Source organism: Spermophilus citellus (assembly GCF_964194105.1).
Source record: "Spermophilus citellus genome assembly, chromosome: 4".
Lineage (NCBI taxonomy): Eukaryota > Metazoa > Chordata > Mammalia > Rodentia > Sciuridae > Spermophilus > Spermophilus citellus.
Window position 1 is genome coordinate 39,740,848 of NC_138185.1, and position 27,586 is coordinate 39,768,433.

At 35.6% G+C, this 27,586-nt stretch overlaps 1 protein-coding gene and 1 pseudogene across 4 annotated transcripts in view; one reads left to right on the forward strand and one right to left on the reverse strand.

The window, feature by feature from the left end:
• MACROD2 (mono-ADP ribosylhydrolase 2) overlaps positions 1-27,586 on the forward strand; it is a 2,040,087-nt gene that overhangs the window by 425,491 nt on the left and 1,587,010 nt on the right. The window lies entirely within an intron of this gene.
• Positions 14,448-18,391, reverse strand: LOC308647326 (small ribosomal subunit protein eS6-like; annotated as a pseudogene). The gene is made up of 3 exons: positions 18,329-18,391; positions 15,052-15,385; positions 14,448-14,832 (listed from the first exon to the last, which is right to left on the reverse strand). The product of its transcript is annotated as a small ribosomal subunit protein eS6-like (transcript).

Sequence of the window (27,586 nt, forward strand, 5' to 3'; positions counted from 1 at the left end):
GCAGACTGTAATTATCAGAGACTATAGGGGGCATCTTCCTCTGGAGCACAATTAGGCCCTGTAGGATATGACATTACCACAAACATAGTCACAGGCTATGACTATCACTTTTGGTAAGAGCCAAACATGCCTCCGCTGAATAATCTCAACAGAATAAAGCTGCATCTATTTAATCCACAACAGCAAATCCTATGTAGTTCTTGTAATTTAAGATTACATTTAGAACCATTTAATTTCTAGGTAAAAATGAATATATCTTAGAAAACATTCATTTTGAAGGTTGTAATTCTTTTATCTACTTTTATTTTAATCTTTCACTCATTTTTATGAATCTAATAATGTGCCCTTCCTTTGGTCACACCCTCTGGCTTTATCTCTCTCCTTTCTTTCATCCTTAATATTCTTTTCATAGTGACTTGTTTGGCAGGTCTATGTCTTCATCAACTCTGAAATGACATACTTATAGTGAAAATACTGTGTGTGTCTTTTATGTGTGTAAGCCAATGCTCTAGAAAACCTTTCTGCTTTGTTGGTCATCAATGATTTACTTAGTCATTGTCTAACACATTTGGGTTTCAGGTATAAATTCAAAATTTTTATAAGTTTTGCCTTGTTTTCACAAATTGGGGGATCAAAATCTCAATTAAGATTAAGTAAACTAATATATTTAAGTCACTTAGATAGGGACAATTGTTCAATAAGTGATTGTTATAATTTTCTGACTTTACTGGTCATATTGGCTATATCATGAAAATATGTTTTCTTCAGTATTATAAACATAAACCACTAAAAAGAAAATACATATGAGCATCAGAATATGTGAGAATATCTTTGTTATCCAAGGACTACTGTGAACACCAAAACCCTTATAGTATCCTACAGTGCCCCACCACAGTCCTTTACTCTGTTCCAGCCATACTTTTCCTTAAACATGCAAGCATAGAATTCTCAGAGCCTTTGCACTGCTCTTCCTTTTTTTGGAATTATCCTGTTTTGCCACATGGTCACCTGATTTGTACTTCCTTCAGACCCCTGCTTAGATGTCACTTTATCGGTGAGGCTTTACCTAACCATCCTATAAAACAATCCTGATCCAATTCTACCCACTTCCTTCTCATTGTTCCTTCACCTGTTGTATTTTTCCAGTCTGCTTATTATCATATATTATACCATATGTTGAACGATATACTCTATGTGTGTTTTTCAGTTGTTTTTTTGCCTTCCTCTCTCTCTACTAGGGATGCAAGTTTCATGAAGGAAGGAACTTCGTTTTTAGTATCTAAAAAAAGTGCTATGCAAGGCACTTAGTATGTATTAAATATTTGTTGAATGAATCAACAATTGTTTAGACCTCTAAAATTTTTACCAGAATAAAAATACAAAGAAAATATTATTAGGAAGAGCTTGCAAATCAGAGTAAAAAAAATCATTCCTAATTGGAACAAGTTATGCTTATTCTATGTATGTATATATGTCAAAATATACTCTACTATCATGTATATCAAGAAAGAACAAATTAGAAAAAATTAATTGAGCAACAACAACAAAAAATTTATTCCAGATAGTGAGACAAAAGACTGAAATAGAGAGGTACAACTTAGATTTTCTAAAATGTTAGACATCTTGTTACTGTCAGTTTTTATTTTTACCAATCTAATATCTTTTTAATTTTGCAGTTAAATATAACCTCTAACTTCCCCCTAAATATTTGCCTGTTATATTCTGCATGGATATTTACACCTTACTTAAAAAGGCAACTTTGGCCAGTTGTGTGGACACCAGTACCATGCTGGAGTGTTAAAACAGTTTGGATTTTCTGAGAAAAAGGCTGCTTTGTAAATTAGCCACTCCCCTGATTTTCACTTGGAACTCACCCAATTATTGACACTACTTAGTTTGTAAATTTCCTGGACTCAGAAAAGAGAGCTGGCTGAACTGAAGCCCCGATATGCAGGGCACATTTACATTCAGAGGGAAACAGTGTCTGGTGAACTGTGTAATAGCTATCTATGTAGGAAACTCGAGCAATGTCCAAAGAGCAAATAATTGTGGTGATTTAACTGATAAGCTGGTGACACAGGGGAGGAAAGTCCAAAGTGAAGTTTCAGCAACAGGTGTAAGGCACATCGTCTTTCCTTTCTTGGTATTCTTAGGAAAGTAATAAGATAGTGCAATTACATGATAAAATACTCAAGGTCAAGCTGGAACACCATAGTTCCTGTCTGTTGCTTACTTGCTTTCTTTTCTCTTATTAAAGGTGTTGGATGTTTAATTTTTTACCGTTCAACTTTCTGTTGTCCTTTATATTTTAGCTTTTATGTTAAAATACTGTTAATATAGAATTAAACTAAGTCTGTCCCCACATTTTGCTATATTCTGCCCATAATACAAATTGATGACTTATTCAAAATATTTTAAGTCACTATAAGCTAAAATGTATATGCATATAGTCAATAGTGTTTTCACAAAAATACAATATATTATTATAAACTTATTACTATGTTTGTTATTTATTTGCTTATACCTCAAGAATCTTGTGACAATAGGGATGAAACCATAATTTTATTTTCAAGCAATTGAAAAAATACTTTTTTATAAACAGAAAACTGAGTCATATAAAAACTATGCTTCAGTCTTGTGGGAAGTATCCTGCATAATAAGTAGATGCCTTTCCTTCCATTTCCCCCTTTTCCCTTCCTGTTTCAACAGATATTGATTGAATCTCCATTATGTACCAGACAACTGTAGCTTTTCCACAGTACTCAGTTGTAGTCAGCCTGCCTTTGGTTATTCAGTTGGTCATGGGGAAGAGGAAGCTCATTTCCTTGGACTTAGGCTCTGGTAGATAGACTTTTTCCAGGGCAAGCTGCTTCATGCATTCCCTCGGGAGTCTCAGTCACTAGTTAGTTTGGTTTCAGAAATTTCCTGCAACCCAAACTTGATTTATGTATATGTTTGTTTATTTGTTAATTTTGTTATTTGAACACATGCACACATACTGTCATAGAGGGACATATGGACAGATAGATAGGTCTTGTGGCTTCTTTTTGTACCCATGTTCTAGACTTGTTTTTATCTTATCTTCTTATTACTCCTCTGAGTTCCTTTTTTAGTTTACAACATTGGAAGTTTGCATTTTACATTGTAGCAAATTGCTTTTAAGGAAATGTTCTATATTGAGTCAATAAAGAAAATGCCTACATATCTAAGAATCTGAGAATACAGAAAGATAGATTGAAAATTGTCCTAAGATTGGATGCAATAGGAAGATGAAATGTTTTTAAAGGAAATGAAATAGATTTGTTGTTATTATTTCCATAGACCATAAGCCAGACAGAAAATGATAGAGAAGTCACTCCTTTTCCTGATCACCTATTCCAAAATCTAAACAGAAACTAGAGATTACAGATCCTCTTTTGCTAGTTTCATTTCTCTATATCCATTACTTTATCTTTGGCTCTACATGGGGGAGATAGCTACCTGAGAGAGCTCTCTGAAAATGTGTTCATTTCAATAAGAAAAAAAAAGTATTTGGACATTTTAGTGTAGGATTTTAGATAAGATTTTTATGGAAAACCTGATAGTCTGGACTTTGTATAGGTTTCTACAGTATAGAAAGAAGATGGAGTTTTTGACTGAACCTGACCTGTATTTAAGTTGAGATTGAGTACTACATTAGTTCTGTTTGCAGTCCTCCTTGAAGACTTGTCCATCATAGTCAAGCCCAGGCTTCAGAGTTTCTAAAAAAGATTTTAGACTGTTAAAAAATATATTGTATGGTAGCACTTAACGGTCCTTGAGAAAAATGATACATGGGAGATATGATGGATTTTAAAAATTATATCAGCACCCTCTAGTTAGTGTTCCTTTACTCCTTCTGTTATAAATCAGGAGTTTGCAGTTTTGACAGGTAATTTTTTTTTCTGTCAGCTAAAATTTGACTCAGCCTCTTAACTCTAAGCAAACTAGAAATGATTCTCTCTTAAGATACTCATATATTTTTCTTAAAATTATAATTTAAGTTTCTGAATTTTTGTCTTTGGGGCTGATGTACTCTTTGGTTAGTAGATCTTTTCCCATCACATCTGGAATAAAGAGATAATAGGTAAGATACTTATTTCAAAATGAATATTAGTCCCATAATAAGCAAAAGAGTAGTGTTAATACATAGCATAGGCATTATTTTAAAATAAACTAGGCTGGGTATGTGGTGTATGCCTATAATCCCAGTGACTTGGAAAGGCTAAGGCAGAAGATTTGGAAGTTCAAGGCCAGCCTCAGCAACAAAGACTTTGCCTAAAACAAAAACAAAACAAAACAAAAAACTGGGGATGTAGCTTAGTGATAGTATGCCTCTGGGTTCAACCCCTAGAATTGCCAAACAAACAAAATAATGATGAAAACAAAAGTTCTTAACATAAACCTAAATTAAAGGATCCGGTCTGTTGTCCTCATTCCATCTGGTGAGGATTTGAGGTGAGAATAGGCCAATTTCAGCATGTGTTGGAATTACTTATTTGTGTATTTGAAACCTTCTTGTTGAAAAGGTCTTTGGGGGATCAGTTAGTTCAACTACCTTAATTTACAGTTGAAGGAATCTTTGGGAAAAATTAATTCCCAAATAATTATGTTAAAAAATACAACATTGTTATTCAGTTCATTGCCAGGGAAACTTTTGCTAGAAATATAACAGTTCCACAAAAGGTTGGCAGAATTTATATTCTTATTTGTAGGCAGCTTATCATATTCAGTAAATAATTTTTTCTGAAAGTACTCTGACTGTAACACTAGCAACCTGTTTTTGTTTAGTAGACCTGGAGTTCTTTCAGAAAAGGTGGCATTTTGGAATTTTGCATGTAGTAAAACACAATATAATGTTACATACTTTGACGTATGAAGCCCAACTTGCATTTTGATTGACTCTTTATTTGAACTCTTCCACCCTTTCCTTATTCACTTTATTCCTTCGTTGCCCACCTTGCTTCCAGAAGGAATTCTTATCATGTACAACCTATTTCACCTTTAAAATAGAAGAAAATTGTATCTTCTTAGATTTGGGGTGGGGTTTAAGCAAAAATATTTTCTTACTATTCAATACCTGGAAGCCTTCAATTTTCAAGTCTAATATGTGTGTGTGTTACATTAAGATATATAAGTACTATATATATAATATACATATATATTATATGGATATATTATGTCTCCTCTTCTAAATTTGCATTGAGATGCTTCAAGTTAGATTAGCAGATTGCTTTCTTTTTCAGCTGCCTTATATTCATGGAATAATACAATATGTGTCCTTTTGTTTCTGGATTATTTCACTTAGCATAATGTACACATATATTATAGCATAATTGGCATATATTATATATTTTACTTGCTTGTTTTGTTGCTGAGTTACAGGAATTCTTTATATATTTTGGATTTCAACCCTGTATAAGATATATGATTTACAAATGTTTTCTCCCATTTTGTGGTTTATCTTTTTAGTCTCTTGAAAGTGTGCTTTGATACATAAAACATTTATATTTTGAAGTCAAGTTAATCTAAGTTTATCTAAATCCTACTTGGTCATGGTGTATAATTCTTTAAATGTGCTGCTGAATTTGGTTTGGCAGTAATTTTTTTTGGGGGGGGATGGCACTCGGTAACTGAGCCACATCCCCAACCTTATTTTGTATTTTTATTTAGAGGCAGAGTCTCACTGAGTTGCTTAGTGCCTCCCTAAATTGCTGAGGCTGGCTTTGAATTCAGGATCCCCCTGTCACCAGCTCCAGAGCTGCTGGGATAACAGCATAGTATTTTTTTTGAGGATTTTTTTCATCAGTATTAATAAAGTATATTAGCTTGTAATTTTCTTCTCTTGTAGAGTCTTTGTTTGGTTTTGTTATCTGATAAAGCAAGTTAAAAAATGTTTCCTTAACTTTGATAGTTTCCTTCCTCTTTCTTTTTTTTTTTTCCTTTTTTGCTCATTTTTGTGCCACTTATTCCTCTGAATCTGTACAAGAAACGGTATTTTGGAGTCAAATTTTGGAGTCTGCTTCTTTCTGAAAAGCTTTTTTATTCCTTTATATTTTGTTGGTAGTTTCAGTGAGAAGAGAATTTTAGGTTGAAAACATTTTTTTGTAGTATTTTAAATAAATTGTTTTATTTTTCCTTCTTCTGAAACTGATAGTACACCAGGTCCTGAAATTTCTCAATAATGTGTTTTGATACAAGTATATTTTTATCCATTGTGATAGGTTTTCTGTGAGCACTTTCACTCTATGCCTCCTGTTCTACTACTCTGAAGAAATTTCTGAATCATGTCATTGATTTTTTTTCCTTTCCTTCCTCTTTTTATTTTTTTAAAAAAATATTTTAATTTTTATTTCTTATTCTAATTTGTTATATATGACAGCAGAATGCATTACAACTCATATTACACATATAGAGCACATTTTTTCTTATTTGGTTGTATACAAAGTATATTCACACTATTTGTGTGTTCATACATGTACTTAGTAATGATGTCCATTGCTTTCCACCATCTTTCCTACCCCCATGCCCCCTCCCTTTCCCTCCCACCACTCTGCCCTATCTAGAGTTCTATTCCTTCCATGCTCCCCCTCCCAACCCCACTATGTATCAGCCTCCTTATATCAAGAAAACATTCAGTATTTGTTTTTTTCAGATTGGCTAACTTCACTTAGCATTATATTGTCCAACTCCATCCATTTACCTGCAAATGCCATGATTTTATTCTTTTATTGCTGAGTAATATTCCATTGTGTATATATACCACATTTTCACCATTCAGTAGATGATTGGATAAAGAAAATGTAGCATATATACACAATGGAATATTACTCTTTTTATCTTATAGAATTTATACAATGTACGTATAAATCATCTTGTCATCTAGTTTGGACACAAGTTTTGGAAAACTTGCTCTGTAATGAATGAATACTCCTTTTTGTACTTTGTGAAGGTCCAGAAGACCCATAGAAAGATTATTTGTATTGCTTTGATTTCCTCCATATCAAGTGGTGAAATTAGAAGTTAATCCCTGACTCCTTAAGCTTTTAAGAAAAGTGACTTACTTGTTCAGTTCCAGTTTGAGAGTAAAGAAATACCAAATAACCGAGAGCAGATTTTGGTAGATTATATAATGTTCTCTTTGCAATGGAAATGGTTGATAGTATTATGTAAATGTTCTATAATAATTGATAAGAGATAATAATCCTGTTTTCTTATTTGTAGGCTTGTCATAATTTCTATCATAATAATGAACAGACTTTTAGACTGTTTTCAATTTATTGAAAATGTTAATAAAATAATGATATGTGAGGCAGTTTAGCCTATAATCCCAAATGTAATTTAATAGAGAATATTAAGTAGCAATCTTGTAAACTGACAGAATTCAATTTTAATGGGTTGAAATACTGATAGAAAGCAATGCCAAAATAGATTAATAGTGTTATAATAGCTGATCCTTTTAGACCAGACTATACTGTCTTCAAGATACATGCCTATTAAAATCATGATATTCTAATTTTATATATGACAGTAGTGCTATTAACTTAAAAAATATTACTTGATTAATCATATTCACTTTATTATTAACTTTCTTTCACAGTTAGGAAGAATTCTATGTCCACTATTTAAGAGAATCTCCTTAATTTTCAAATTTCAGATTGGTAAATACTAAGTAAAAATTTTCCAGTTGTTTTAGGAAATGAAAACAAGGTCTGTTGTTACCTTTTCAGATTAGGCATATTGGTGCTGAATTTCATCTTGATGGTAGTGATTTTATAGTCTTCCTGTATTTTTATTCAGATGAATTTGGCTTAGACAGGGAAAATAAATGACTTAAAAAGAGAGAGATCTTTTGCAATTAAATGTTGCCAATAGAGTTGATTTGTAGCACTGTTACCATCTTTGAAATAAAGTGATACTGCCTGTAAGAGATGTTTAGAATCTTATTCAGGTACTTACTTTAATTAATTGAATTATATATTTATTAACAGTGAAGATAAATATGGTCATTTAAATGGCACACAAACTGTCTAGTTCCTGTGTTAAGTAGATTGAATAAGAACTCCCAATAAGTATATTTTCATTGTATAGCTTGATTCATCCTGAGTCTATTGGGTGCGTCATCTTCTAGTTGACTCATAAATAGTGTGTTTTTTGATGAGGTCATTTGGTTCTCTAGCACCTAAACCCCTGAAGGGAAGTCTTACTTTGTACTGGTTGATTATTGAAATTCACTCTAAATTTAGGACAGTGAAGAGTTATCTTTAACATGTAGTATTTATATATTCTTGCTAGTCTTTTATTAATAGAATCCAGTCTAACCTTCACAAACTATATAAGCCAAACACCTACTGACATTTTAAACTCACTGTGGTATTTCACTTAAAATGAATCTCTGAAGTGGAGATTCTTAAATTGTAAGAAAGTGACAGTGTTCCTATATGCATCCATTTATTTCTTTTACATGATGTCAGACCTGTATAATTAATCAGAATGATTTCTGTGGCCTTTTTTTTTAGATTAATCCAATGGCCATTTTTTAGTAATTTTATTATATCAATACATCATTTCTTCTTTTTAAAGGTACTTTTCAAAATTTCATAAAAAATGTTCCATTCTCTCTTTCATTTTTTTCTTCCATAATGGAAATGATTTCAGTCTCTCTGGGCCCCTTCTCATCTTAAGTTCTTGGATTTCTTCTTTTTCTTTCTTTTTTTTTAATTGTTGGTTGTTCAAAACATTACATAGTTCTTGACATATCATATTTCACATTTTGATTCAAGTGGGTTATGAACTCCCATTTTTACCCCGTACTTTAAATATTAGTGGTGCTTGATTATTTTATTCTTATTCACGGTCTTGTGAGGTAAAATTTTTAGCTTATAAAACTAGATACAAAGTTTATTCTTGAGACAAACTTTTAGTCTGATACTGTATTTAATAGCTCCATGAGAATAAAAAAAGTGATTTCATGGAGAGAGATCAGGTAATGATCAAATATTTGAAAGTTGAGAGGTCAGAGATAGTTTCTAGGAAAATTTGCCTTGAACAGGTCTTTGAAGGTGGTGTCTTGGCCTCAAAAAAAGACATTAGGATGCTGTGCTTACTACTATAGCCGTGGACAGTTCTTGCATGCAGATAGCCCCACAAGTTAGGTACTAGCACCTTTCTTCTTTCTTTGGCACCAGAAAAGACTGCTTGGCAACACTGCTGTTTCTATAGGGGAATATAGAGGAATTAATACCATACTGGATGATTCTTGGTCAGTGAGAGATGAAAAAAAAAATCTATGGGTGAACAGTCCAGCCTTTCCAATCTCCTCCAGAAGTAAGATTTGATGATATGACCCACATGTTTTCAAGAGAGTCCTTAAAGGAATATTGGCTGTGGCTCATAGTGGTAACTTGCTCTCTAAAGCATTGATTATTGAACTTTTTTCCTTAAATTTCTTGAGAGCCCTTCCCAAGTAAACTGTATACTTCCAAAGCCTTATTCCAGCATATGCTTTACCAAACATTCTGTTACCAGAAGTACCAGAATGGATAAAGTTATACAGATTAAATACAGCATCAGTGAATGTCTCAGGTTCCAGGACAGTATAATTAGTTAGGTCACATGGAGCTTTATTCGCAAACTAAGGACTTGGAGCTTTACTTAAGGTATTTTTAAAAGTTTAGCAAAGGTAAGTGATATAATCAGAGCTCTGCCTCCATGTAAGCTCCCTTTTAATTTCAGCCCTAGGGACTGAAGTCTCATGCAATGCCAACCATGCACTCTATCACTGAGCTACATCCCCAGCTTCAGAGTTCTGCTTCCACATAGTAAATTGATAGGAGTCTTTAAAAGAGAGAGAAGATGGGAGATACTAAATGTGTAGAGAGCATTTGGGAGACTAGTCTGTGCTCTAGGAGAACAATGGTAAATGGTACATTTGGAAACTGGTTTGAGGTGCATTATCAGGGGGAGAGAAATGCATTAAAAATAATGCAGATACCTGTAGCATGGATCACCTAATTGGGAGGTGGTGATGCTTTATTAAAAAACAAAATACTGGAGGAAGGGCATGTTTAAGTGAGACAAAATGACTTCAATTTTCTTCTGTGACAAAATGTTAGCTGTGTATACAATATTCATTCTCTTTTTTTTTCAATGTCAGAATTCACATTTTATTTGGACCTATTCTTATCCACCTAGAGATATTTCCTAGCTTTCCTTGAAGATGGTTGTAGCCCTGTGACTAAGTTTTGGGTAATGTGATATAAGTGAAAGTGTTTTGTTAGATTCAAAGAAGGCTGCATAAGAGGAGATTTATCTGGAGATATGCCCTTTTACCTTGTCCTCATTCTTCTTGCCTATCATCTAAGGACATGGACACCCAGCAATAATCTTAAACTCTGAGATGACTAGAGGGTAGAAGCCATGTGATGGGTATTTCTATTGACAAGGGAGAACATACAAACCATAAATTGGCTACTTACTTTTATATATTTGTATAAAAGGGACATAAATTTCATCTGCCTTGAGCTACTCATAGCTTGGATCTGTAGATGGTTGAACTTAATAACTGAAGACACTGAGCATATAGAATCTGAATTAAGAGCATAATATCCAGGTGAAGATGATCAATAGAGAATTGAAAATAAAAATTAATAAATAGATAAATAAATAAAGTTGATAATTTTATTAGTATTTATTGATTCTTTTATATGCAAGGAGGCATGAGAGGCTTAATAGTTCACACTTGATATATAACTGATAAATAGCACAGCTGTTATCAAAGCCTGATCTATGTGTAGGTGGTGTTAACTAGTGTGCTTCAGTGTGGGACAGAATTTAGAAAAAGGGCCCACAATTTATTTTAAGGACGAACAAGATAAAAGAATTATTTAAAATTACTGAAAACAGAAATACTTATTTGTGTGTATGTATTTATATATAATTTAGGTCTGCTTAATATACACAAAAGACTCGTAACTAAGATAATGCCATTAAAGATATTCAGTTATTAATCTGAATCACAGTAAGTTGTGAATTAATGAGATTATTATCTCTCTTTTAAAAAAACTTTAAGAGATGTTTTGTCAGATGCTCTTTCAGCCTGAAACAAATGGGCAGAACTTAATTAATTTTAAAGTTATAAAGTCATTTAGAAGCCCAGTGTCCTACTTTTTAAGATAAGAAACTGAGAGAGGCTGAGGCTGTAGCTCAGTGGTAAAGTGCTTGCCTTGTATGTGTGAGGGACTGGGTTCAATCCTCAGCACCACATACAAATAAATAAAGGTACTGTGTGTTCATCTACAACTAAATAAATATTTTAAAAAAGAAAGAAACTGAGACCTGAAGCAGCTGAGTGACAGTTGATTCACACTCAAGTTTTCCAAATGCCAGGTTGAAGAAGTCTCCATTGAGGTTCTGAGTTCTCATTCATCCTGATACCCAGACTTGAAGTGGTTAGGTATTACATTTAGATTACTCTTTATAGCAGAGAGGCTAAGTCAAGCCCAAGTCCAGCAATGGAGGTTGAGAAAATTACTCATCTCAGTTCTTCTCTTCAATAAATTTGGATTATGGTTTAATAGTGTTATTTGGCCAAAGAACATAGTGGCATAAAATTCAAGCTCCTCATTAGAGTATGCACAGGCTATGTACTGTGCTCCCCTATAGCTCTCCCTGCACTTCACTTCGCTCTCACCAACACTGGTCCTGGAAACTGCCAGACATACTCAGACCTCAGTCTCATTTGTAGTTCCCACTACTTCAAATATTCCGCTATTCTTATCTGTAGAACTTAATTCTTCACTTCCTTTATGTGTTGCTCATATGTAATGTGATAGGATTTATTGCTGCCTTTTATGTTTAAACAGAATTATTTGTTTGATTATGGTTGTATCCATTAACTGTCTATGCTTTCTTCTTTCATAAGGGTAGGCACTTGCCTTGCTTATTGCTACATAGCAATGCATGAAGTGGTATCTGCCTAACATCTAATAAGTGCTCAATAAAAAATATGTTGAATGAATCCTGAGGACAGTATGTAAGGGCTAACTTACAAAAGTAGTATTCTATAGTATAGGCTGTGATTTTTGAAGCCCGTTCAATAGAGTCAGTTTGCTTTTCTTAAAAACCACCATGGAATACTTGAATTCAGGAGGATTTAACATGTTGAAAGTCAAATGCTAAAAATCATTCATTTGGAACGCTTTGGATGAAGCCTTTCTGGAGTCTTCTGTAAGTAACTAATATGAGCTTCCTTGTCCCTCAGCTGCTCCAGATTTCTAGACTATTTGTAAAGGACTAGGCACTCAGCCACCATTACTGTTTGGTAGTAAATGACCCACATTGATGTATTTTGCTTTTTGTTATTAAGTGCAACTTGAAAGAATTGTCTTCAGAGTTTAAGTCTTCATTTTTCAGCATAGAAAGAGACTGAAAATTTTATACTTACAAACTTATGAACATAGAACTGTAATTCCTAGTATTATGACTGTGAACTTATTAGTAAAAATTGTAACGGCAATTTCTGTTTGTTGAACTCTGTGTTTACACTAGTTCAAACACTTTACATGTATTATTTCTAAGAGTGTGTCACTATCAGTGGGTAGGGAAAACTTTATAGTCAGAAAAGAACAAGATATTTACATCCTTATGAGGCAGTGCATAGCTGTACATGCCTTCAAGGAAACTGTAATTTTATGGTCTTAATGAAGGAGATGAAATAAGAATAATAAACAGTGGGAAATGCAGAAACTCAGTGAATCAGACAGAAAATACATCTATAACAAAGCCCCAGGTGACTGAAATATAACCTGTGCATAACCAGCAATGAATGCGTAATAAAGAATGTCTTCACATGATTTCTTTTAAAACAAGCTTTAAGTGAATAAACTCAAGGCTTTTTAGTTTGCTTTGACAAGTATTTAATTTTCTAGTGTGACCAATAATGTAGAAAATAAAGAGAAAAATTAACTTTCTCAAGTTGAGAATTGGGAAAAATGTGTAAAACCAAACAAACAACAAATAAATGATTTGGGAAAACAACAAAGTGTTTTAAGACAAAGAGAATTGCAGAGTAATCAGAATCGTAAAATTGTGTCTTCACCAGACAGAAAGTTGGTCATTCCTAGCTAAGCAAAGCAGCTATCTTCATTAGTAAGCTTTCCTGTGGAGTTAAGACTACTCACAAAACAGAGAATTTTAACAGGTACCATATGGAAGCAATGTGATGAAATGCAAAGAAAAATGGCCAGTTTACCTGAAGATTCTCTTATTAAGATAGTTTGTTAGTATTTTGCAAGAGTTTCTGGAGAATTTATTTAGTTGCATGTGGTTTGAGAAAGCAACATTTTCACAATCTGGGAAAACAATTCTGGGAGTATTGAAAAGAGAGAAATTCATTTTGTGATTTTTCTGTTCCCAGAGTAGCATTATCTATGAAAATGACTTGCATAAACAGTTAATATTGTAATAATATGGCAGAAAATAAGCAATTCTTTTAAACTATCATTGTATATCACTAAAGATACATGCATCTAGAAGTTATAAGTAATTTGTGGATTTTCTAAATATTTAAAGTGTCATACGTGGCTGATCTTAGTTTCAGAAATTATGTTTATTTTGCCACTAAGTTACAAATACAGCAGATAAATGAATACAAAAGTAATCTCGCGATTTACTTAGTTGAATGATATGGAACTTTTAATTTAAATCCTCGATTTCCATAATGCTAATCTGTATCTATTTGACATTACTTGCAAACAAAGAGAATAAATATTGTCATAGTGTACCTTGTGTTTTGAATGCAATAGGTTATTAAATCAAATGAGGAAACTGAAATTATTTCAAATCTTTGTGTTTGAATTTTTATATTTAAGCCTTTCTACTACTTTTAAACTCATATCAGGTTTCGGAAAAGTTTCACTGATCCTTGCCACCACTATTTATTGTCCCCTCTTCCAGGATTAAGCCCTGCTGTTGCATTTTCACCTCTCTTTTCCTGCATTTTCACCTCTTTTTCCACGTCCACTTTCAATTGTTGATTTAAAGTCTCTGCTTCTGGACTTTAGAATAAATGCCTGGAAAGCAGGGATGATGTCAGTCTCATGAACAACCTAAAGCAAATGAAGTTCCTTGGTTCATCAGTTCTTCATTATTCCCTTCTCTGTTGGCTCATTCTAGCAGTAAACACACTATTACTTTTCCTTTTTTTCATAATCTCTCTCCTGAATCCATGTCCCCCATTTCTTTCTTCCTTATAACTTTTCAGCAAAACTGCTTGAAATGGTTGTCCATACATCTTACCTTTAATGCCTCTTTTTGCATTTCCTCTTTGATGCATTGTAATAACCCATCACTCTACTGAATATGCTTTTTTTTTAAAGCTCTGAACTTATTTATTTGTTGGTCTTAAAAACTCTTATTTTTGACTAGACTCAGAAATAGAAGCTCTCAGAGAGGATAGCCTGCTTCTCTTGCTGATATTTTCCTGGCATTTCTCTTGGGCTTCTTTGATTCTCTTGGCCAAAAGTTTGTCATATTCTGCAGCCTCTTTCTCATTCTTAGTAGATTATTTCTTCAGAGTAATATGCTGGCACTTGTGTTGCTGGACACATGAAATAACTAGATGCTGAATCTTGGGTGCTGTGGTTCAGGATTTTGATCTTCCTTGTGTAAGGGTTTTTCAGACAACATATTGATGGACATTATTTTCCTTAGAGAGATTGAAAAGTTTGTGGATTCTACTAACTCTTTTGGTTCCAGTCAACCTGGCACAGTAGTATCCATAAGTCCAGGAATATCCTTCTCTCCTTTTTTTGGTCATGGGGACTGAAATACTCAGAGACACTCAACCACTGAGCCACATCCCCAGCCCTACTTTGTATTTTATTTAGAGACAGGATCTCACTGAGTTGTTTAGCACCTTGCTTTTGCTGAGACTGGCTTTGAACTCACGATTGTCCTCTCTCAGCCTCCTGAGCCACTAGGATGATAGGTATGTGTCACCACACCTGGCCTTCTCTCCTTCTTTTAGAAAACAATAACCAGGTAAAGAATGCTTAGATTGGCATCCAGAATGCAACCTCCAACAGCTTTTCACTTTGTCTCTCTAGTTGGCCTTGGTCTGTAACAGGAATACCCCTATTCAGTAGCAGGCAAACATGACCATGGGTCAAGGCACCCTGCCTCATGGGGAATCCTTGTTTGTCATTCCCGTTACTGATTCAGACCACAATAACCCCCTTCCATTCTTCACCCAGAGCATCAGCAGTAACTTCTATGGCCATATGTTATAAAAAGTATGAAGTTTGTGTTCATTGTCCATTTCAATGAGTTTCTGGCAGCCAGTGACTGAGAAGGAGATATTCAGTTTCTGAATATGCTTTTATCAAGGTTACCGATGTATGCCAAAGGTCATTTCTCATTTGCTTATCAACATATGTCAGGGACTATTAATATAAGTTCCCCATACTTTCTCAAATAAATCAGCTATAACTTGGCAACTATGTATATCCAACTTCTTCCACAGAATATCTTTAGGTAGCTATATAAATTCCCTAAAGCTGCCTTTAAAAAGTACCACAAATTGATAGCTTAAAATAATTTTTTTTCTCTCTCTCTCTCATGGTTCTGGAGGCCAGAAGCCTGAATTTAAGGTTTGCCAGGCAGCACTTCCTTGGAAGGCTCCAGGGAAGAAAAGATTCTTTCCTGTTTCTTCCAACTTGTGGTGGTTTTACACATTCTTTGTTTGTGGCTGCATCACTTCAGTCTGTCTCTACCATTATGTGGCCACCTCCTCTTTGTGTTTTTATCTATAGTTATTTATTCTTTTTCTCTGTTTTTTTTTCTTTTGTCTCAGTCATTTTAAGAATTTCCCTCATGCTACAGAGGCCCATACAAAAGCTAGGGGTTCCAAGCCCTCCAGGTAGACTCTGGCCTCCTAATAATTTAATCACAGGGAAGGCAGGTAAGCATCATGTGACCGCTTGTCAGATAAGGTAGTGGAATAATACTGTGCTGCTCAATGACCATGAACTCCTCCAGGCACAGATGACTGTGCTCCCCGACTTACAACCTAAGGACAGTAATTGTTTCTTCTCTATTAAGAAAAAGAAAATCAAATTTCTCCTTGGTAGAGTAACCATGCCTGGGTAATAGGAAGAAAGCTTTCCTACATTTTTGATACTCAAAGTGGGATTCCCAAAATCATGATAAACATGAAATATGTAGCTAAGCATGCTCCAGTGAATCTAGAAATACCTCTGCATGGTTAGATCACATGAGAAATAGTGCTTTCTATGTACAACCTGGATGTGATCAGTTTCAAAGTTAATCTCATGGCATCCATGAAGTCTTCTAAGCTCCTCTTGACTTGTACTCTGACTTTCAGCCAAGGTCCTAAAGGGATCTGATTAGGAAGGTAACAGCCACACCAAGATCTACATTTGAGAAGAGAGGCTGGAGAAAGAAGTCAAAGCAGAAAGTCCTGAGGCCACCTAAGGAAGGTCAGAAGCCTGTTTGCTCTGCAGCCCCAGACCCCAACATGGAGACATCCAAATGTCTTTTCCAGCTTAGATTGTATATGGAAAGATCAATCAATGGGGGGAGAGAAAGAGGTGGATGAGACAGGGAAGAAGTTTTCATTCAGGTTTCCAAGGAAAGCTCTTCAGATGGATAGAAACTTGGGCAAAATTCAGAAACCCATAAATCAATGCCCAGAATGTATGAGTTATCAGTTTTCTATTCTCTGAGGATTCAAAAATGAAGTAGAAAGGCCTGCTGAGTCCAGTCCAAGCCTGGGCTATCTAAGTCTGTTTTCTGATTTTGGCGTTGAAATGGTACATTTCTTTCCAGGCTTCCTTCCTCCAAAATGGAATGACTGCAGGGAAAGGGTTATTACAGCAGCATTGCTTTGGGGTGAGTGGCTTCCTGGATCAGAGTTAGATGACCCTGTAGATGACCATAGGAATGCAGGGTCCTTGCATTCAAGGATCCAGCTACAGAGCACAGACCCCTACTGGCTGCTAGAGACTAGAGCGGACTTGCCAGGATGCATGCTCAGGCCAGCATCTATGTCTCCTGTGCCTCATGGGCGATGAGGTGGTTTCAGCAGAAGGGTTTAATAGAATTACTTTCTACTCTATTCCTACCACTTCTTGTAGAGTATAATACCAAGGACTATGGCAAATACAGAAAAAAACAGAGATGAAAATACAATGAGGAAAAGGGCCAGGCTACTCATGGGTGGCACTGGAGTACTGTGTTGGACCATTTCATATTGTCCACAGAAGTCAAGAACATATCTTGATGTAGCTTCTCCTATTCTGGGGTGCTCTCCACTGTCAGCTCAAACAATTTCAGGGAAATGATGTCATGATCATTTGAGAGATTTCCAATTATGAAGTTGGTGTCATACTCTGGACACCTCAGATATCCATCATTATCCTCAGTTGCCTCTTCACATAACAGATCATAAGGAAGAGGTCATAACAGATATTAAATAAAATGACTGCATAGTCCTGTTCTCTGTGAGCCACCCATCTTACTCATGATCAGAGCTATGGGAACCATTGCTCACCATGGCTGAGATGTAGGGGAATACTCACTCTTGCTGCTTATCTTTATTGGGGTCATGTCTACAAATAATTCCAGCTCCACAAATTGTGCATTTTTCCTTAGTTGTATTTGATAGATCAGATTGTTGAACAATCCTCAAGCATATTCTTCTTCTGTTGTCCATTGATCTTGAAGTATACCTCCAACTCTCAGTCTCTCGGGAAACTTGGTACCAGGTTCCATAAAAAACAACAACAACAACAACAACAACAGCAAAAAAACAGGTCTTAGCTGTTTACTTTGCAAATCTGGAATAAGGCAGATATACTGGATCATCATCATGGCATTGCCGATCAGATTTCACAGTGAGGAACGGCCTGTGCCCACATCATGGTTCCTGCCCAGACCCAAGGAGAAGGAGTATCATTCTGGACCCATCCTGATCAAACACTACAGTCACCACTGCTACCATCCAGAGTGTCTCAGAATCACCACCATCTCTTCCCCCGATGTTCTTTCATCTCTCTGTGTGTCATCTGATTTAGGGTCCACACAAATTATCTAGGATAAAATCATCTCAATATGTTTGTACCTGCAAAGACCACTTATTCCCCCCAATTAATCTTACATTCAAAGTTCCACGGATTAGGATATGGACATACTTTTGAGAGTTCATCATTCCACTCATGGAATGATAAGATTCAGGATGCTAATTTAACAACTAATTAACTTTGTCATTCAATAAATAGTTATTGAGTACCTTGTATGCATCAGGCACCAGTCCAGGATCTGGAAAGAATGGTAAGCAAATTCTTCCTCTCATGGAGTGACAACCTAGTTATGAGAAAATGTATTTAAAAATATCATTTTATTATTTTATTTTTTTTATTTTTTTTATTCGTTGTTCACAACATTACAAAGCTCTTGACATATCATATTTCATACATTAGATTGAAGTGGGTTATGAACCCCCAATTTTACCCCAAATGCAGATTGAAGAATCACGTCGGTTACACATCCACAATTTTACATAATGCCCTATTAGTAATTGTTGTATTCTGCTACCTTTCCTATCCCCTACTATCCCCCCTCCCCTCCCCTCCCATCTTCTCTCTCTACCCCATCTACTGTAATTCATTTCTCTCCTTGTTTATTTTCCCATTCCCCTCACAACCTCTTATATGTAATTTTGTACAGCAATGAGGGTCTCCCTTCATTTCCATGCAATTTCCCTTTTCTCTCCCTTTCCCTCCCATCTCATGTCTCTGTTTAATGTTAATCTTTTCTTCCTGCTCTTCCTCCCTGCTCTGTTCATAGTTGCTCTCATTATATCAAAGAAGACATTTGATATTTGTTTTTTAGGGATTGGCTAGCTTCACTAAGCATAATCTGCTCTAGTGCCATCCATTTCCCTGCAAATTCTATGATTTTGTCATTTTTTATTGCTGCATAGTACTCCATTGTGTATAGATGCCACATTTTTTTTTATCCATTCATCTATTGAAGGGCATCTGGGTTGGTTCCACAGTCTAGCTATTGTGAATTGTGCTGCTATGAACATCGATGTGGCAGTATCCCTGTAGCATGCTCTTTTAAGGTCTTCAGGGAATAGTCCGAGAAGGGCAATAGCAGGGTCAAATGGTGGTTCCATTCCCATTTTTCCCAGGAATCTCCAAACTGCTTTCCAAATTGGCCACACCAATTTGCAGTCCCACCAGCAATGTACAAGTGTACCCTTTTCTCCACATCCTCTCCTGCACTTGTTGTTGTTTGACTTCATAGTGGCTGCCAATCTCACTGGAGTGAGATGGTATCTTAGGGTGGTTTTGATTTGCATTTCTCTGACTGCTAGAGATGGAGAGCATTTTTTCATGTACTTGTTGATTGATTGTATGTCCTCCTCTGAGAAGTGTCTGTTCAGGTCCTTGGCCCATTTGTTGATTGGGTTATTTGTTATCTTATTGTCTAATTTTTTGAGTTCTTTGTATACTCTGGATATTAGGGCTCTATCTGAAGTGTGAGGAGTAAAAATTTGTTCCCAGGATGTAGGCTCCCTATTTACCTCTCTTATTGTTTCTCTTGCTGAGAAAAAACTTTTTAGTTTAAGTAAGTCCCATTTGTTGATTCTTGTTATTAACTCTTGTGCTATGGGTGTCCTATTAAGGAATTTGGAGCCTGACCCCACAATATGTAGATCGGAGCCAACTTTTTCTTCTATCAGACGCAGAGTCTCTGATTTGATATCAAGCTCCTTGATCCATTTTGAGTTAACTTTTGTGCATGGCAAGAGAAAGGGATTCAGTTTCATTTTGTTGCATATGGATTTCCAGTTTTCCCAACACCATTTGTTGAAGATGCTATCCTTCCTCCATTGCATGCTTTTAGCTCCTTTATCAAATATAAGATAGTTGTAACTTTGTGGATTAGTCTCTGTGTCCTCTATTCTATACCATTGGTCCACCCGCCTGTTTTGGTACCAGTACCATGCTGTTTTTGTCACTATTGCTCTGTAATATACTTTGAAATCTGGTATCGTTATACCGCCTGATTCACACTTCCTGTTTAGAATTGCTTTTGCTATTCTGGGTCTTTTATTTTTCCATATGAATTTCATGATTGCTTTATCTATTTCTACAAGAAATGCCGTTGGGATTTTGATTGGCATTGCATTAAACCTATAGAGAACTTTTGGTAATATCGCCATTTTGATGATGTTAGTTCTGCCTATCCATGAACAGGGTATATTTTTCCATCTTCTAAGATCTTCTTCTACTTCTCTCTTTAGGGTTCTGTAGTTTTCATTGTATAAATCTTTCACCTCTTTTGTTAGGTTGATTCCCAAGAAAAGAAAAAAAGAAAGAAAAAAAAACTAATAAATGCAGTCTTAGAGTTTGATTAACTTCTCTTCCAGTAGGTGGCGCTGTGCCCACCAGGCCAAGTTTCTCCTGTCAATACGCGGGAACCAATCACTGTGCAGCAGCTCCTCCCAGACTGGGCGAGTCTCCAATCCTGAGTGCCTAGGGACTCCTCTTGTGTCTAGTCACTTCCCACTTTTCCTCTAGCCAGGCCCCTCTCACGGGTGCCGCTCACTACAATACTGGCTACACGCCAGGTCTGCTGCTCCCAGGAGCCCTGTTTTCATGAACGACTGGGCACACTCTTCCAGTTTGCCATTCCCTCATACCCTAAGTTTGTAGAGCTTGGGGTTGAGAATCCTCAGCGAATTTTACTTGCCCTCCGGTAGCCACGGCCCCAGTAGCTGGTGCAAGATACTTCAGCTGTCAGCACTGGTGGGAGCGGTAGTTCCTGCCCCGTGGGTCCCGCGCCACCTCTGATTCCCTCAGGCTGGCTATGGTGCTCACGGGAGAGTTGGGAGGGGCCCTTACGGGAGAGCTGGGAGGGGCCCTTAAGGTTTCCCCGATGTGTGGAGAGGGAAGGCTAGGGAATTACACACGTGTAGCCTCAGGTTTCAATGAGGTTATGTCCTCCGCCGCAGTCTGATGACGTCAGTTCTCTGCCATGGTGGTATCTCTTGCAAATGGCGACAGTTCGTTTCCCTTTGCCGGGTGCCCAATGCAACGGGTGGGTCCTTACTGTCTCTCCCAAGCCCCGTTTCAAACCTGTGGCCACTACCTATGAAGGCTCGGTAGGCATTTACCTCCTTAGGATGAGAAGGGCTGTTTCAGCCGGATGGATTAGTGCTGAGTCACAGCTGTTTGTCTGCGGGAAGTAGGTGAACGGGAGCTTGAATTCAGCCGATCCGGGCTCAGTGTGTGTTCTGAGAGGCCTAGACTGTTCGCCCCAGATCCACGTCAGCTCAGCATTGCCTAGTGATCCTGAGCAAACAGATTTAGGTTGTTTACGACTCCCTATGCCTGCACAGCTGAAGAGGTCAGAGACTTGATCTCTCTGCGCCTGCCGCCATGTTGGAATCTCTCTTAAAAATATTATTTAAAGTAAAACGCACCAGTACATTTCTTAAACTCATAGAAATAGTTTCGAACTTGTAATTAAGCTGCTAAGAGTAACAGTTTTATAAAACCCAGAATATGAAACAATCATTTTCTGGTTCATTCATTGCCAGACCAAGATATCAGATGCTTTTCCTATGTGCTAAAGTGAAAGAAAAAATTGAGTGCCAAAAGTCTGGTTAAATTTATATTTATCTGTTGACAAGTGTTACAAAGCCATGTGTGACTATATAGTGTGACTATAAACCCCCTGAGTAAATAAGAAAGTGATAGCAGGATGAACTCGATTTCCTTCATTAGTGTTTTATTTATACCACATTATTAGCATAATTAAAATAAATATAAGCATCATACCAGCTATACCATGAAGCCAAGTTTGAATTAACTTCTGTTTCTTAAGGATTTAATCGTGCTTTTTTTCTCTGTTGTCTCTAAACTAAGTACATGCTATTATTTCTGGTTAACATTGTATGCCTAGGCAATTGATACCCACCCCCAACCTCATTATCCATTACCTTGTGTTGTGTTAGTAAACTTTTGTATGTATACTTCCTAGTAGTCAATAAATATTTAAAGGGAAAGGTCATATATTTTCAGGTTTGTTTCCCTAGCACTTAACATAGTATATGACATGTAGTGGATATTCAAAAGACAAATTAAAATTAGTCAACTATCAGCCTGGGAGCTATCAGGAACAGGACTGCTTGATGCTGAATGGCCAAGCTACATTATCAGTCGATCTGCGATTGAATCCTTCTTTATCAGTTTAACTAAATCAATATCCTTGCCTGTGAAAAACAAAAAATAATAATAATGAAGGTCCTAAGAGGCCATGGTATTTGCAGAACACAATGCCTATTTCCTAAGCATACACTTATTATGTACCTAAATCTTAGGAAGCATTCAATAAATCTTAGTCATTAATACTGCTCAGTTTATATTCTTCACATTATTATTTTAAACATGTGTCCTGACAAAGCAATGGATTCTCACACAAATAGCTTTTAATTGAAACATATGGAAGTTTCAATTTGGCAGGACCTAAGGTTTAAAATTATAGGCAACTTAATTATTAGAAAGCATAATTAACGGTTCCAATTCTGAATACCATTAATTATGATATTTTAGCGACATGACTTAGAAGAATTAGCTATATGAGGCACACATATTTATAAAAAGAAAAATAAGTGGTGATTTTTTAATTGTTTTTCACAAGCTACTCTCTTTGAATGGATGCCATCCTTCACTTTTCCCAGTCTTTAATACTTCATATCCAGCAATTCATTATGTTTTAAAAAGGTTTTCTCATTAAGTATTTCTTATATGCCTCTCTACTTTCTTAATTTGTCAATCCTCTCTTTATCACTTTCAAAATTGAAGTCATAGAATTTAAGCAATGAATAAAAATAGTACTTATGTAAATGAAATTTGCATTTATATTACTATATTTAAGATATATGAATATATTTTTTAAAATTTTGCCCATTTAAAATGTTAAGTTTTCATTTCTAAAAATCATATTATTGAGAAATGAAGATTTAAATATATTTTGAGAATAGTCCAATAGCATTATTTAAAAGTATATATTTCAATATATACTTAAATATAATACGTTTCATCTAAACATATATATTTTAAAAGTACACACACACACACACACACACACACACACACACACACATGCTTATACATACAGAGAAAGAGAGAGAAGCAGCGTTGATACATGGTTACAATCATATTCAAGAGTCAGTCTTCCAGGATTCAAATATGGGTTCTGCTGCTTAATATCTGGATCCCTTTGGGTAGAATACTTAATTTCTCTATGCACCATTTTTCCCCCATCTGTACAAATGAAGATAATAATGTTATTTACTAGCAAGTTGTTGGGAGAGTTTAATGAGTTAGCTCATTAAAAGTAGTCAGAATAGTGCCAGACTCATAGAAAAACTGAATAAGTACTATTTTCAAATTACTAAATGAGAAAAGGGAAGAGGTTTTTGGTTTGAGAGGGCATCATGAACATGTCACAGAAGTAGGAAGTCATAGCATTTTTACACGGGTTAGTAATACTGATAAAGGTGGATGGAGACAATGAGTCTGGGGCTATGTTTTAGTGGTTCCACCCTCAGCATCTCAAAGGAGAGGCCATGATAATGCCATATACCTCAGAATATTGCTGACCTTTTGTAGTTCCTGAACTTCATTCTATAGACAAAAGGAGAAATATTGAAGATACTACACAAGCTAGTACATCAACTTTTGTACTGAACCTCCTGGGATTGGCTTCCAGTTCTTTCCTGAATTGCATCACTTAGGAAAAGAATAATGACTCTTATAGAGTATTGTGAGGATTAAATGGTATACAATAGCTAATATATTTAGAATATTGCCTGACTAATAATAATTGCTCAATAGAAATTAAATATTATAAATTTTGAGTAGAGGAGTGTGATGTAATCACATGTGTGGAACATTACCTGATTTTTGGTAAAGGAAAGTACTTGATCTTCTATGTGATGACAGAATGAGTTTGTAGAAGAGCTATGATTAATGAGCCTCTTACATTTGAGCTACTTTCCTATAAGGTTGGCATGGCTGTATTGGTGTGGCAAAGGAAAAGGCCATTGTAAAAGTTATGGCAAAAACTTCTGAGCTTCAGGGGTCACTGGTACCATGGGACCAACAGGCCTCTGTTGGGCAAGTAGGGAGCTCAGAGAATGAGTGGAGGAGTCCACAGAGAAAATTTCCTATAGTCCATCAAGAGCCTATGTAAATAAAGATTAGAAAAAGGTACCTCTTCCATGTGGCAGGTATAACTCTGTAGCAGGGCACTGGTTAGGTAAACAAAGCCCATGACTCACCACCCTCTTGGCCAGATCTTTTGTGCAGGGCACAACCTGAGCAATTATATTTCTGTACTGGCCAGAGAGCAGTTATGACCAAGTTAGCTCTGGCCTAGCTAGAGAATATGTGTATTATTGGTAACTACTCATCTTTTGAATTTGGAGACATCTTATGATTTGTGTCGATAAATAGAATGTGGTGGAAATAACTTTATGTGACAAATAATGCTAGGCCTTAAGAGATCTTTCAGCTTTGATTTACCTTCTTGAAATTTAGCACTGTGATATCTATGTAAGGAACTCTAGTCTAGCCTACTGGAGGGTGAGAAGCCATGGGAAAAAGAACTGAAATATCCTAGCTGACATCCAGATTTCCTGGCAGCTATATAGATATGTGTGACCCCAGGAAAGATCAGAACAACTAACTAGTCACAGAATTGCTGATCCACATGATGTTCAGCAATAACAAATACATTTTGCTCAAGTTTCTAATGTTTGGGATGGTTTATCACCTAGCAGTAGATAATTGATATATCTATGTAGGCCAGAAGGGAAGGAACATAAGTAATTCTCAATTTGAAATTTATCTCTGGTACTTATATTCTCTCAGCTTCCAGTATCATTTCCAATGATAAAACACTGACTCAGAACATCACCTTTTCCTGAACAGAGACATTATTGCATTATATAGATCAGTTTGGTCCGTAGGAGCAGAAACAATGACTATAGAGATTTGAAGGATACTTTATGATGCTCACATAACCCAAAAATGTCTGTGGGCTTATTGTCTTTCTGATTACTCTGTGCCTTATGCAGGCTACAATAAAAGATTCAGAAATATTTAAAAATATTAAGATCCTGGCTTTTTCTATTATCACTGAGCAAGTGCTCTCTTACAATATTGATAGTAATTTATGTGTTTGAAAGGTAGTGACTTCTAAAAACACTAACTAAACTAGCAACTCGTGTGTAATGAGGAAATAACATAGGAGGAATCTTAACTAAGAAATATTAGAAATAAGTGAAATAACATTTAAAACGGAAACATAAATAAATTATATTTAATAGGGAAAATTAAATGATTAGATGAATTTTTGCATTTTGGCCAATTTTACTGTCTTAAGATTCCATAAAGGTACTTATTTACTCTTATGTTCCAGTGATTTTTCTTTAGCTGTAAGTTACAGAACCAATAATTTTGATGCCAATGGGAAAAAAAATGGAGACACTTAAGGAATCTTACAAGATTCTTTCTCTTTCCTTTTCTACTCCATTTTCTTTCTTTAAACCCAGAGTCTTTGCTGGAAAGGGAGGGAACAGCAAATGCTATCTGCATTCACACTAGATTCCTGCTGGAACTTCCATTCTGATCTTGGATGTTTTCATTTTGTTAGAGCAGAGGGCCAGGCCCAAGCAGTCTACTCCAGCCTGGACTTCTTGGTCCTTCAGTATAAAGTGTCACCCAGGTCCACAACACCCATCTCACCACATGGAATGACTTAAGAGTAAAAAATGAGAGCTACATGGGGCATGGTGATATGGACCCTTCCATCCAAAATCTACATTCTGGTAATGTGGCCCCTCAAATTTAGAGTTCTTTCTTGCTAAAGATAAAGGGATAGGGATAAAAGGGCTGGACAGAGGCTGGGATGAAAATAAGGAAAGATCTTCTCTTATGAATTAAATGAAGAGGATATGGAGTCTGTGACTTATGCTCATCATATGGTACCACACCAGAATGGGTAGGTTATGAGGAAAAAAAGTCAAGTCAGTTCAGTTAAATAGAAAGTTAAATAGCAGAGAGTTTATTGTGTCATAGTTCTACTAGATGGGAAAATTACTGACTTGTTAAAGTCAAATCTTGTTACCCACAAAATGGGAATAATCATAGGACATGCCTTACAGGATTATCAGCATTGAATAAAACAATGCATTTAAAGCATTCATTGCAGCATGTAGTAGATAGTGCTCCCTAAATGGTAGCTACTATTATAGTACAACTATTTTGTTCTGATAAGCAGCAGAAATTTTAATTTTATATAATTTAGCATAATTTGATTGAAGCCACAACTAGCCAAATCTCACTACTTTATCAAAAAACTATAATATGACTAATAAGATTTATGTAATATTACTCAGCTTTAAAGAAGAGTAAAATTATGGTATTTACCAGTAAATGGTTGGATTTGGAGAATATCATACTAAGCAAAATAAGCCAATCCCACAAAACAAAAGGCCAAATGTTTTCTCTAATATGTGGATGCTAATTCACAATGGGGGACATTAGGGAAGAATAGCATTACCTTAGAGGTAGAGGGTAGTGATGGGAGGGAAGGGGAAGGGATGTGGGGATAGGAAAGATAGTAGAATTAAACAGACATTATTACTGTACGTATATATGTGACTACATGACCAATATGATTCTGCAACATGTACACTCAGAAAAATGAGAAATTATATTCCATTCTATGTGTGATATATCAAAGTGCATAAGTGTATTCTACTATTATGTGTAACTAATTTAAAATTTTTTTAAAAAAGATTTATAATTACTATGAAAAGTTATTCGTAAAAGTATACAAAATCTCAAAGACAATAATATTATTAGGGGATGTCATAAGATAGAAGCATAGAAAAAGTTTAGATGAAATCATTATAACTCTGCTAAATGGGAATACTATTGTCAGAAAGATACTTTTGTCAGGGAGCGTTATTTGAAATGTGTGCATTCTCCTGTGTTTTGAGTTGCCAGAACCTTCAAATTGCCAAATTGAGTTGTTCCTTCTCAGTACTCATCTTGTATGATTTATATGCAGCATTTGACATGAAAATCGCAATTCTCTCCTTGAAACACACTCTTCTATGCCACCACATTTCCCTGGCTTTCCGTCTCTTTTTTTTTTTTTTTAATTTTCTCTTCCCAGTTTCTTGTGTTTCTTACTTGTCTTCTTAGCCTCTAAATTCTGGAGTATCCCAAGGAATAACCTTTGAGCCTTTCTTTTCTAGCTGCATTAATTCCCTAGATGATCTCATAAGTTTAAATATAATCTGTGTACAGATTACCCCAAGTTTATATCTCTACTTTCAATTCCAGACCCATATGCCAAGTGCTATTTTATTTGTTCACTTGAATGTCCAACTCCACATGTCCAAAATTAGCTTCTTTATCTGTGCCTATCTGTGCCCATCTGTTAATGGCAACTC